The sequence below is a fragment of the Miniopterus natalensis genome, chromosome 15 (assembly GCF_054644295.1).
Source record: "Miniopterus natalensis isolate mMinNat1 chromosome 15, mMinNat1.hap1, whole genome shotgun sequence".
NCBI lineage: Eukaryota > Metazoa > Chordata > Mammalia > Chiroptera > Miniopteridae > Miniopterus > Miniopterus natalensis.
The window spans coordinates 26,485,979-26,500,157 of NC_142095.1; the positions used below are offsets into that span (position 1 = coordinate 26,485,979).

At 46.6% G+C, this 14,179-nt stretch overlaps 1 pseudogene; it reads right to left on the minus strand.

Annotated features, from left to right (window-relative positions):
• Positions 1–4,271: 4,271 nt before the first annotated feature.
• Positions 4,272–7,678, minus strand: LOC148091423 (alpha-1,4-N-acetylglucosaminyltransferase-like; annotated as a pseudogene).
• Between the last annotated feature and the right edge of the window lie 6,501 nt (positions 7,679–14,179).

A 14,179-nucleotide genomic window follows, 5' to 3' on the forward strand; every position in this document is an offset into this window, starting at 1 on the left:
TCCCAGGAAAATGTCCCAATCCTAGACCAATGTCATGAATTGGTGGGACCCAAAGACTGATATTTATGCTAGCATTTCAATCTCACTTCCTTGTTCGAGATCGTTTCTACCTGGGACAATCCCACAGCCAAGGAAGGAAGCCCTTGTGCTGCACATTCCCAGGGACGGGGTGGGGTGTTCAGCACCTCACAAGGCACCCATCCCACGTGCAACAATTCCTGGAGGCTTCATGGTTCTTCTGAAACCTGCCCACCTGTACTCTGTCCAAGGCAACTCCTACAAAATTCACCAAACATTTAAATGCAACTGGGGCTGATTTTTTAATATAAATTGACAGCTAGACTACACAACCACCCCTGTTACCTTCCTGTCTCTTCTGCTTCCTCAAAAGGCAGCCAAATTGGTAGTTACAGACAGACACAGAGAAGAAGGTTAGAGCTGGGGAATACAATATTCAATAATATCATGAAAAATATGTATGCGGCCAGGTGGTAGCTTGAAGCACCAGGAGTCTGCTCTGTAAAGAACTTGATTTTCTAACCACTCCCCTGTACATCTGACACTAATACAGAATAACATTGAATGTGAATTGTAATTGGGAAATAAAAATATTTTTTAAAAAAGAATGCAGGCAAGTAGAGCATATGGAGGGAGCCAGGCTTCCAAGCTAGCTGTCAGGCAATCATTGACAAGCCTGCCCTGGCTCTGAGCCTGACTGAGGGACTAGCCTCCTCTAGATGGGGGTGTTCTCAGTGGCCACTCCTCAGCTCCAGGGGGAGGTGTTAGAGATTGTGTGGCACGGGAGGGAGACCAGCAGCCTTGTCTGCAGGCGGGGGGTGGTCAAGGCCACAGCTGGAGCACCTCACACTCAACACACCTCTCTTCAAAGTGCAGTTAGAAATCTCCTCCAGCACACAGTGCAGGAGCAGCAGGCCCTGGGCCCTTGGACTGCTTGGTGAATGAGGCCCCTGCCCTGACCTAACAAGCTGTCCTCTGCCAGCCTCTGGCCCCTTGTCCTGTACTAAGCAAGTCTCCCCTGGACTTCCATGTGCAGCCACCTCACTGAAAACACCTTTGCTGCCTCCAGCTAAAGTCCAGGCCCGGAGAGCAAGAGGGATGAACTAGAGATCCAATGAGTTTGTTTTTAAATCACCTCATTACAAAAAAGAACCCCTTTACCTACAGAACTCAAAGCATCACCCACCCCCCCCACCCCCACCAAATCGTTTTACTTTTTTCAAAAAGGAAAAATCCAACTCTGTTCTCCCAGGGAAGCCCAGTTCTGGAGGTTCAGTCATTCCTGCTTCCCTCTCTGGGTACCTATGTCCAGAGCAAACCGTAATAGTTGGAGTAAAGGGCCCAGCTGGAGTGTCGGAAGCCTGAGGCCAATCTAGGGTTCAGCTCCCCAGCTCTGTGTCGGGACCCCCCGTGGGGCGTATAGAACAGCTAATATTTAGCCTACTGCCACGACGGGCACAGATCACTTCCCACCCATGCCTGTTCTGGGCCTAATTCCTGGCATAGTTTATCCATGGGACCTGACTCACCTAAGGGTCCTGGAGCCAGGAGAGTGGGCCGACTTGCCAGAGGCACCGGCTCTACTCCTCCTCCTGTCCCCGCCTCCAGGTTCCTTCAAACACCCCCAACAGCCTCAGGCCTTTGCCAGAAGCCTCCTGGGTGAGCGCATGCGCACGTGCTGCAGACCAGAATGCGACCCCAGCCTCAGGAACCCTGGCGCTCTCCTCAGAGGGAACAGAGCCCCCCTGGCCACCTCAGTGCTGCCACCTACAGGGCTGGGCACCAGTGAACCTCTCTGCCCCAGCATGGAGGCCTAGGTCTGTAGGATCTCCATCTCCACACAAGCGCCCCAGCCCATGATAAAGAGGGGTGGAGTCTCTCCCCAGTCCCCAGGCACCAGCTATTTCTAGATCTGTTACAAGGGGGAGGGAGGGATTGCCTGGTTTAATCCCTTAGGAAAATCCAGGATCCCTGTGAATGGGTCCCAGGCTTTGCTGAGAGGCAGCCCAGGGAGCCCAGGGAGGCGGGAAGTGCCCCTGTACACACACACACACACACACACACACACACACACACACACACAGCCCACCTGCCCTAAACTAAAGGGACCCTCCTGGTTACTGATTTGGCCCCAAGCTAATCCTTTGAGTGACTCCCAGGCCTGCTCAGATGTCAAATACGCCCCCCACCCCACCCCCCCACCCCCACCCCCGCTGGCTTGTCCTGTGCATGTAGTTGTGAAGCCCAGGACCAAAGAACTCTTTCTCTCCTGTCATCAGACATCAGACCCTGGTCCTTTCCCACAGCAAGCCCCTGTTCTAGTGAGACTCAGATTTCTGGGGAGATTTTAAAGGCTTTTCTCTCACCCCAGCCTCAATCTGCCAAGCTCTGTATCTTGGGGCAGCCAAAGCAAAAGCCCATGGGACCTGTGCTGGCAGAGATGCGGAGAAAATGGAAGCCCATGCACTGCTGGTGGGAGTGAGAATGGCACAGCCGCCCGGTCAGTGCACCTCAGCTGCTGATCATCCACCTGTGAGCCAGTTTATGGTTCGATTCCACATCCGGGCGAGTGGCCGGGTTGTGATCAAGATTCCTAGTGGGGGGCGTGCAGGAGGCAGCCCATCAGTGAGTCACCATTGATGTTCCTCTCCCTCTCTCTCTCTCTCTCTTCCTCTCTCCGAAATCAATTTTTTCAATAAATGGTACAGCTGCTGTAAAAAAGAGAATGGCGATTCCTTGAAAAATTACACATAGAATTGCCATATGGTCCAGCAGTTCCACTCCTGGGTATATACTCAAAAGAATTGAAAGCAGAAATTGAAATATTTGTACATAACACCATGTTTTACAATAGCCATCAAAGGGAAGCAACCCAAGTGTCCATTGACATATGAATGGATTTAAAAATGTGGTACATACATGCATACAAAGGAATATTATTTAGCCTTAAAAAGAAATGGAATTCTGAGAATGCTACAACATGAACCTTGAAAATACGCCAGGCACAAAAGGACAAATAGAACATGATTCCACTTGCACATCATACCTAGAAGAGACAAATTCATACAGATATTCCAAAAAATACAATAGTGGTTCCCAGGGCAGAGAGGGGGAGGGAAGGGAGAGGAGTCAGTGTTTGGTGGGTTCAGGGTTTCACGTTGGGAAGATGAAAACGCTCTGAGTGTGGGCAGTGGCGTTGGTTCCACAGCAATGTGACTGTACTTACAGCCCCTGAACTGGACACTTCAAAATGGAAAACATGGCAAATGTTATGGTCTGTAGAGTTTATGCTAATTTTTGAAATGTTGGAAAAAACGATGGTTGTGGCAGGGACCAGGCCCAAGAAGGAATGTCTGTGAGCATCTGCTCTGACGGGAGCCTTGTCCCTCCTCTCCTGGTCAGCACGCTCTTCTTTGCAGGAGTTCCCCTGCCCACTGCGAGGAGGGAAGAGCCTAGGCTTTGGAGTCAAAGGTTCATTTACATTCTGCATTCACAAGCTGTGAAACCCTGGGGAAGCCACTTCACCTCCTTGTGAAGTGGCAAAAATCAACTCTGCCTAAAGCATCCCTAGGCTGTCAGCGGGTGTCCTCCGAGTTAAGTCCAGTGGGAAACCTGGGGGGTCTTGGAGCATTTGTTTTGTAGCTCTCGTCCCAGTGTATCCCTGAAGTGCAGAAAGTAGCTCTGAGGGTACCTGTTTGTGCTCGCCATTTCCATAGCTTTTCCTTTCCCCATGTATAAGCAGGGTACCCTCTTATGCACGACTGTTGTGAGAAAGTGGACTTGACGTGCACCCCAGTTGACCTCCATAGTAAGGTTAAAAGCTAAAGACCCCATCCTCAGCTGACCAAGACCTGCCATGCATGACACACCCACACCTTCCCTCACTAGGCCAGAGCTCAACATCCAACACAGCCTAGAGGTCTTGAGCGCCTACTGTGTGTCAGGCTCTGACCCAGGGCCTGAGGATACCAAGAGTGGATAGGAGACTAGATCACTTAACCCTGGGAAGCTGTCACCCTCTCTTGTGCCACCTCTGCCACAGCACACACAAGATTTGTGGCACCATGGTCAGTCCCAGACACAGGAACAGGACAAAGGTGTCTGGGACTTCTCTACTACAGACAGAGGAAGCTACTCTTACCGACATGTGACGAAGCCCCCACACCCCTGCAGACAGTGGAGATCAGGGGAAAGCGAGGCACTGCAGGAAGTGTTTAGTGCCAGGATGTAGCAGCAACAAACCAGCGCTGGCTCTATTTGATCCCTGGACCCGACTCCCCAGTCACCAACCCCTCTGGGCCTTGAATCATGTCCCCGTAAGTCCTGGGACAGTGCTGACGACAGAGATTTTGCACCAGCGTGTTGCGGCCTCTAACCACGCCCTTCCCTCCCTGGTTCAGGTAGTTCCACAGATGCAGGGCATAGGAGTGTGAAGCTTGGCTCCCTGTTCCCCACCTCATAGTCGCGCCTCCACTCTGGATAGGGGATGGGGTAAAATCTTTGGGGGTGGAGGAAGGACAAGTTCAAACACCTGAGGTCGCTCACCTCCTGGAAGTCTTCAAGTTTGCACCACACTCTCAACATCCTTGTCATCAAACGGGACCCTGGTGGCCCTAATGTGTGAATTGTAGTGTTCAACAAAGTTTTCCATGCACTGCCATAGGAAGGAGTGGCGGGGGAGGAATCCAAACACCCCGTTACTAGAGGACTGCGGAGCCTGTGCCACCCAAAAGTTCTCCTCAGGGATGGGCCTGATGGAGATGACATCGGTGTCCATGTAGACGCCCCCGTATTTCCAGGTGATGGCCAGGCGGGACGCCTCTGAGCTGACATGGAGCCAGCTTCTCTCTGCACTGGTGTTGATCTGCAGGAGCAGGTGGAAATCAGCCTGAGCAGCGCGGGGGAGGGAGGGGAGTCACAGAAGGAGGCCTGGCCCAGGCTGCCGGGGAGGGCCAGCAAGCCTGCTTCCCAAATACCTATTTGCCAAGGGACCAATTTTGCAAATTTACCAACATTGCCTCCTTCACCCAAGTGTTGCCTTTTAGTATAAAGGTTACACAAATCAGTATCCATGGGAAGACTTCAGGGGCTTGAAGTTTTGTTTTGTTTTTTAATGAAAGAAGTGGAAAGGTAAAGTAGAAACCAGAAGGGATTTCACAGTGAACTCTATGAGTCATTTTCAGGAGGTGGGACGGTATCTGCAAACATGAAACCATGAAGAAAGAATTTTTTTAATGTCCTAAAAACTGATAAAGAAAAAGGTAGAGTAGAAAATATAGGAAAAAATCAGTATTCGTGCTATTTGAGAAATTTGCAAAACAACCTTAAAATGCATGTATGCCTTCGTTCAATAACTAGTTCCTTTAATAATATTTAATAAGGGCCTACTTACTGTGTGCCAAGCTCTGTGACAGATCCTGAAGATATGCCAGTGAGCAAGGAGAAAACTCTCTGCTGGGAGGAGATGGACACCAAACAAATGAACCTATATGTTCTGCTGGGGATTCATAACAACTATCAAGGGAAGGGGCTGGGTGGGGAGGCTATGAAGGGGGCGGGGAGCACAATCGGATCTCGGGTTCCAGCAGAAGCTGGAATGAAGTGAGGGAGTGAGCTATGGCCAAATGTCTGAGAAGATGGTTCGAGGTAGAGGGAAGAGCTAGTGCAGGGGACCCGAGGCAGGAACAGGAGGAAGGCAGTGTGGCCACAGCCAAGTAGTGAAGGGAGAGGGGTAGGAGATGACACCAGAAAGGGTAGGGCAGAGAAGGAGGGCGCATTCTGTGGGCTGAGCAAAGCATGAAGTTATTGGGAAGATTTGGAAGACAGGAGTCATGTGATCTGATTAGTCTTCCAAGGGCCACACTGGCTGCTCTGTGGAAAACAGACAGGGGTGGGTGGGGGTTGGGAGGTGACCAGGGCAGGAGCAGAGGCAAGTAAGGGCGCTGTTGAAAGAACCCAGCCAAGAGGTGGTGGCCAAGGAGGCTGAAAATCAAGGAGGTGAGAGACGTGGGCAGGTCCCCCACCCGTGCCAAAGATCAAGCCAGTCACACTTTGATGGATTGGAGTGGCAAAGAGTGGATGACTCCATGTGCTTCAAGGAGAGCAACCGAGAAAATAACTTAAAAAGAATGAAGATAAGTCATAGTAAATGGCAATGTGCCCAAATGGAATGCTAAAATTTTGAATGCAGAAAAAAAAATGGATTTTTCTGCACTGGAATATGTTGATTAAAAGATTTAACAGCAACTCCTGGCTTGGAGAAGATAGACATCCTTTACAATTCTGTCATAAAGGCAATGAAGCATGTTAACTGGACTGTGCAGAAATCCTTCCAGGAGTTGTTCAGGTCATCACATCACATACCATGGCTGAAGATCTCATAAGTAAATAATGCCTACTGGCCAATAGATTATTTTTCAAAAATAATTTTATTTATAAAATTAACATATTCCCATCACTGAATTCACTCCCAGCTCATACTGAAACACCTACTATCACTGTGTGTGGTGTATTTTTTTCTTCAAGTCTTTTTCTTCCAAATTGGTGGGAGATGGGGCATGGCATAGCTAAAACACTTATAGTGAACTTTTAATGGAAGAGTACTTAATCCCATGTTGTAGTCTTCATAAGAAGGCACAGTTCAAAGCTGCAAAATAAAATCAGAGAGTGCTTATAAGTTCCTTAAACATTACCTGATTATGGGTCCTCATGAGAGAAATATTTAAAGGAAATATTATTTCCTTATTGTGCTATGTTACTACGATGAAGATTACAAACTTCCCAAGAGTTCCAGAGCTTTCTTGCTCATATCTTAATATAAACCACATTCAGCACCATTCCACCCATCCCTTATGAATTTTTTGTTTACATAATTTTCAGGTGAAATATTGCCTCGTTTCCCCTTCAGGTGCAAAGATAGTTTAACGTGGATGGGTTTAAAACTGGCAGTGGAAAATAAGGAGTATACACACCTGGAAAAGATGCGGGCACTCATTCACCTATGATTAGTCTCAAAATGACCTAGGTACTAAGAGAGAAAGCTGGAGGCCAAAGACAGCAGGCAAAAGACAAGTCTAACCTAAGTCTCTCCCAAGTACTTGAATCAGGGCTCAACCCCATAGAAAGAAGGCCAGGCAAGAGTGAAAGGATCTGGGCTCTAGTTCCATCTCTGACACTGAGTCCTTACCCTCAGTTGACCCCTCTATAAAATGAGTAGGTTGGGCTCCTTTTCTGTGGTGCCTCTCAACATGGGCATTCTAAGATTCTCAGACACTTACTCGAGTGTACCGTGAAAACAGTGGTGTGTCTTCAAACAGCCCTTTCAGATCCAAAGGGAAGAGGAAAACATTGTCTATTGCTGAGAGGAGAGAAAAGGCTGGGTAAGTGGAGTTTGGGGGCAGCCGCATGGAACTGCTGAGGCCCTTCATAAAGAATGCCACCGGGTAGTCGGGATAAACCTTGGCAGCAGACTCCACAGCACAGGCGACCAGCGGGGATGGCTCCATTCCCTCGGAGGTCTCCAGGAGGGCTTCTGGCCCCCGCTGGGACTGTAGGGGGCCAGGCAGGAGAAGAGGCAGCTAGACTTCAGGGTCAGCTGGTAGAGGAAGCCACAGCAAAGCAGCAAGATGACCAACAGGGAGAGTTGGAGCTCCTTCAGCATGTCCACTTCTCTCTCTTGGACTGCTCCCTTTAGTCAACACAATTCGGTAAAATTCCATTCACAAAACTGGAAAACAATAGCATGCACACACACAAAAACAACTGCACAACCATATCACTTCTAAGCTTAGATTTTTTTAAATCCCAAATAAAATATGGTCAAATTAAGCCATCCTATATGCAAAAGAAAAAGGCATTCACTGGGGTTGAACTTAGGAATTTAGGGTAATTCTAATTCATTCATAACAGAAAATCTATTAATCACATGCATTATCTTATAGATTAAAGAAGAGAAGCTGTATGACCATTTTGGTGAAAAGGTGCCAAGAACAGGATAAGATTTGACATCCACTCATGATTTTGATGAAGCCCAAGGAAACTTTCTTCAGCTGACGATGTGTAGCAGAACATACAGCAATCATCATACTTAATAGGAAGCATTTAAAAGACCCCCAGGAAGACCAGGAAAAGGCTACGGATATGCGATGATCACTGTTACCATTCAACATCACGTCGCTAAGTCTAACCAAGGCAACGAAACAAGAGAAAAGATTGCCTACTATGAATTCAGAAAGGAAGAGGCAAAACATCACTGGCTGTAGAAAATATGATTGCCCACCTAGAAAACCCAAGATGATTTACTAAGAAGCTGACAGAACGAAGAAGAAGATTAACCATGAGAGCAAACCGAAGGCTAGAATTAAATAACTTGCCAAGATCACACGGTTAGCAGAGCCAAGCCCCTTACTTGGGTCCCCTGTCTCCTTGTAGCAACTCCCTCTCTGAAAACATTGGCTCTAACTCTAGCTAACTCCAGGGGACCACAGATTCCACTTTTCCTGTGGTCAAGGTTTCCCATGCCACATGTCTCTTTTAGAAAATACAAAACCAGTGAGTCAGAGCTTACCTCGAGCCTGAGACTTGCGGTCAACTGCTACCTGAGGTCTCAGCAATGACCACAAGCTTTTCCTGCTATACTTTCTGATAAATCACCACTTAATCTTCCAATTCAACAACAGGGGGAAGTAAATCATTGGCCGAAGATTAACACTAAGGGCAAGTTCTCAGGAAGATCCTCTCTTTACTAAGTTCCCCAAACACAGAGACTTGGGGGCAATAAGGAGTTTGCACAATTTTTCAGGTGACTCACACATGAAATTCTGTTTATTTCTGGGTTTCTCAGAGGGGCAATAGGGTGATGACTTGGCCTGGAGAAACTGTATATGGCCCTGGATCCAAAAGATAGTGTGCCTGAGCAGTTTAGTTCCAATCAAAACCATGGGCAGACTTGGAAATGCTTCATCACTGACAATTGCTTCATCACTGTAATTTGGTCCAAACTTTACAAACACAAGGTCTGAGAAAAGAAAAGAAAATCCATCACCACCAATAAGCAATGGACAAGCCCAACAGTCCAAGGTCCTACTGATTTGGAGCAAGAATTGATTCTCCAGTTTCAGTTACAGTGGCTTCAAGAAGGACCCTTTGCGCAGAGGTTCCCTTTCGTGAGGTAGAGCTTCCTCCAGGCCTCACAAGGCCAAGTTCATCACCCTGCACCCATGATGTGGCAATCCCCACATCTCCAAAGACAGTATCTTTCTCCTGGGGTCTGCCCTCCAGTGCTCCTGATGTGAGTATGTAGTAATCCTCTTGGAAGCCATCCTCACTGAGGGAGTCATCATTTTCAATTCAGAGCCTTCTCTTGGCCATGAACAGGAATCCACAGCTCCCCCTGGATGCTCTCGTGTGAACAGAGAGGTCCTCTCCTGAGCAGACTTTGGATTCTGACATAGCAGGTTCCACATTAACAGACTTAACATGTCCCACTTATCAATGGCCTCTTGTTTTCTATGTGCCTGAGGCTCCCCAGGAACAGCTCTTTGGGTCATTCCTTTGGGAGCTGAATTTCTTCTCTGGAAGTCATCAATGTAGAGCTCAGGTACCTTGGTATCTTCTCAAAGTTCCCTAGCATTGAATGGATGGGTTGTGTTTTACCTTCCAGAGGGGAGTGAAGGGGAGAGCAGAGCTCTTGCTACTGGCTCTGGGATGACTAGAGGTCTCCATTTGTGGAGTGATACATGCCTAGTGCCTGCATTTCTGGTGGGTCATGTAGCCAGTGCCTTCCAACTGTCTGCATTATGACCAAAACCATTGAAGAAATGGTCAAGGCAGAGATCAGTGAAGTAGTTGGGGGTCTCTGTCACAGGGGTGAAAGTGAGCATTAGTGATGCAGTGACATCCCAAACACAAAAAGTGGGACCTGTCTGACTCTGATCCAAGTAGTGGGTATGATAGAAAGAGTACTGAGCTTGGAGTCATGCTTCTACCCGCCGCAGGCTGAGGGTACCAGGGAAGTCCCAAAACTGCTTGGAGCCTCAGCTCCTTTGTACCGTGTGGGAAATAAGTGACCTCAGACTCACAGTGAGGGGAAGGGCTCTAAACCAAAGAAGCAACACTCACTTTTCACCAAGGAAAACAGGAGATAATCTTACACTATTACTGTAGATGGTATTTGACTCCCTGATGACAAACATTAAGTTGTTGTTGTTGTTTTCAGATGAGTGAAATCTATTTCCCTGAGAACCAAATCAACAAAGGACAAGTGCTGGTGAGGATGTAGAGAAAGGGGAGCCCTAGTGCACTGCTGGTGGGAATGCAGACTGGTGCAGCCATTATGGAAAACATATGGGGTTTCCTCAAAACATTAAATATGCAGCTGCCTTTTAAACCAGTGACCCCACTTCTAGGAATATATCCTAAGAATCCTGAAACACCAATCAGAAAGAACTTATGCACCCCTGTGTTCATAGCAGCACAATTTACAGTAGCTAAGATATGGAAACAGCCCAAGTGCCTATGAGTAGATGAGTGGATAACAAAGCTGTGGGACATTTCCACCATGGAATACTCCGCAGCTGTAAAAAAAGGAAGGATCTCTTACCCTTTGGGAAAGGGTGGAGGAACTGGAAAGTATTATGCTAAGTGAACTAAGCCAGTCAGAGGAAGAAAAGTGATCTCACACATATTTGGAATATAATCAACAAAATAAACTGATGAACAAAACAGATCCAGAGACCTAGAAGCATGGAACAAACTGACGAATCTCAGAGGGAAGGGGGGGTAGTGGGGGGGGGGAGAGATTAATCAAAGAATTTATATGCAAAAATGCACATGTGCATATATAACCTAAACCTATGGACAAAGACAATACTATGGGGAAGCCTGGGGTAGGGTGGATGCGGGGTGGAGGGGATCAATGGGGAGGAAAAAGGGGGACATCTGTAATACTTTCAACAATAAAGATGAATTTTTTAAAAAAAATTAAAAAGCTAAAAAAAAAATGAGGCATCAGAAATTCTAATCTTAGGTCTTAGGGCATTGGAGTCAGTCTTGCATTTCCTTCCTTAAGACAACATCACCTGCAGAAACATGTAATACCTTGACATCCTTGCATATTGGGTCTTACAGGCAAACAAATTACTCCAATACATAACTATGATTGTAGAGCCTTTAAGAAATTCTTTGCTCCCGGGTACCCAAGTGATCTGAAAATTGGGGTCTGAGGCCATATTAGTAAACAGAGAATTTGCTTATTTGTATCAACTGGTAAATACACTTATTTAGTTTCGCAGAACAAATACATTGCCCGGGATAAGTGGAGGGTACACTCACTAACAGTGTATTGAGTGGCCTCCGACAGAATTTTTGGTGTTTCACGGCCTCGTCAACCTTAATATTCACGCTTTCAATTTGAGGAAATAAAATGGGAACAATGATGGCAAAATAGGGTACTAGCCCAGCTTTTTAAAATGTCACTCTCAGTTGTTTTGTGCATATTTGTGTCCCTGTGTAAGTTTCATAATTTCCTAATGAATGTAAGATGGAATTTAAAAGGTACAGCCTTTGCAAATTAAAGAAGAAGAAAAAAACAGAAGAAGAAGGAATCCTCAGTCCTGTGTGGGAGCTGAGATGTGCACAGAGGCCAGCAGTTAGGCACCGATCCCCCCGGGGTCTTTTTGGGATCACAGCCTGATGTCCTTCCTGAGTCTTTCTGAAGAGGCCACCTGTCATCTGAGCCACTCTGCCAGGAACTCCCCAGGCCCCCAGATGCATCCCTTCAGCCTTCCCTCTGGTGTGAACAGAACTGCCTTCCCTTTCTTCTGCTCCCCTTTCTGCCTCAAATGGCCGGTATCACACTGACTTTCTGTGGGGGGGGGCAGGTGTCACAGCAGCAGTTCCTAAGATGACTCCACAGATCCCTAGAGGCTCCCAGGATGGGCTTTGGGGACCCTGGAGCCATAGCTTGTATTTGTCCCTTTACCATGAGTGCCATTGATGAAAATCTCCATGTTACCGGCTGGAAAGAATGTCCCTGCTCTTCGACGCCCCCATGACCTTAACTCTGTTCAAAATTCCTCCAGATGTCTTCGCCACAATGGCAGGCTTTCTCCCACCAGCCAAGCAACCCCTAGGAATAGATTCTGAGTTGAGAAGTGCAGAGTTATTTATCTTCGAGCAATGGGTGGGTCTGAATATGCTGTTGAAAGCCCCCTGTGCATCCCGATGTTGTCTACTTTCCTACAACTTTCTGTACCCTGTGAGAGCTCCTGCTTCCTCCATTATAATCTAAGCCAGACTTGTCAATGCAGTGACCTTGGGGCCTGGCCAGCTGCTACTGCCTCATGAGACCTAAGGACCTGTGCAGGGATATAGCCACAAGTAAACGAAGTACATGGACAGGATGGGGAAAGACCTCTGAATCCACTGTACTCCTTTATTTCCCATTCAATATTATTCCACTATTCTCTTTATTTTACAATACTGTTCTTTGGATGTTCGGAGCTAGTCTGAAGAAAAGGCAGTGCAGGGGGTAAAACCCCAACCAGAGCAGAGATTTCCCCAACCCTCCAGCCCTAAGGATAACCTCTGATAAACTCAACTGGGAAAACTCCAATGTTTGGGCCTACGCTCCCTCTCATATAAAGGACTCACTGTATCAAGAAGGAAAAGTTAAAGGAATTTTTAACACTAAATATTTGTTGAACTGAATTACACGTGAAAAGCACACCTCTTAATTCTGTAGCTTCTTTGATCTTTCATTTATTGAAAGAAGCAAATATTCAAACCAACAATACTCATCCTATTGACTTTGGAGCCCTTGCAACCACAGTTCCGGTTTTTAACATATCTGTCAAGTAAGTGGGACTGATAAACTTTTTAAAGCATTCAGCTATTAACAGGGCAAAACCAATACACAGAATGATGGCTTATCACCATCGCCAGATCCTGCCCTGGCGGGGTAGCTCAGATGGTTAGAGTGTCCTCCCGATACCCCAAGGCTGTGGGTTTGATCCGGGTCAGGGCACATACAAGAATCAACCAATCGATGCATAAATAAGTGGGTCATAAAATTGCTGTTTCTCTCTCCTTTTTCTCTAACTCCAAAATCAATAATTTTTTTAAAAATTCTAAAAAGAAACTAAAAAAGAAAATTGGCAATTCCTTTCCCCATGTTCTCAAGCTGGAACATACAGTGGAGACCTGGGTTCATATGAATGAGCAGGGGCAGTTCACTGCGGAGTGAGGGATAATCCACAGCCTAGCACCTGGGAACCATGTGAGAATAACAGAAGGACATTGACGAGTGACAGTATCAACAGTAAGTCCTGAAAACAATTTTGTTTTTTACTGATAATCAGTGAATTCATGCCAGCTCCTTGGAAACTCAGGGGTTTGATTCCACAGAAATAATGCTTTCTATAATATATCATCCTCCCATGTGAGTCTCAGAAAATTCTTATTCTCTGCCTGGACTGATGTGGTGCAGCGGCTGAGCGTCAACCTAGGATCCAGGAGATCACAGTTTGATTCTCCATCAGGGCACATGCTTCGGTTGCGCGCAGTCGATCAATGACAACTGTCTCATCATTGATGTTTCAACTCTCTCTCTCCCTTTCCCTTCCTCTATCTGAAATCAATAAAGGTATTTTTTTTAAAAAGAACATTCTTATTCTTGTGACATTGCAAGAGGCCCACTCCCACTAGCAACCAGTGGGGACGAGGAGAGCTCCCACAGATAACAAATTAACTATTCAATTCAAAAAAGAAAGTAAACAAAAAATGGAAGGCATTAAGATAAAAATCCCAAAGTCCTAGACCTATTTTGAGTCAAATACTGACAAGATGGAAGCCATCTGTTACATCATTCTGGATTGGCTCCTGAACTTGCACTGCTGTGGGATCATGAGAAGCTGGAATCGCCTTTGAATTCCATAACTCCTGATCCAAAGTGCAGGACAACAGTCTCCTCAGGTGGCTGGGCAGTTGAACCAGAGATAGGGCAGAGGTGTAGTTTTTCCACATGGCTCTTTAAAAATACTTCAATACTAGCAACCCATTATGCAGCATGACAGGCAGCATTTGTGCAACTCAATCCCTGCGAATAATTAACACTAAGCTGAAGTACGCTAAATATGACCTATATATTGTGACATATACAGTT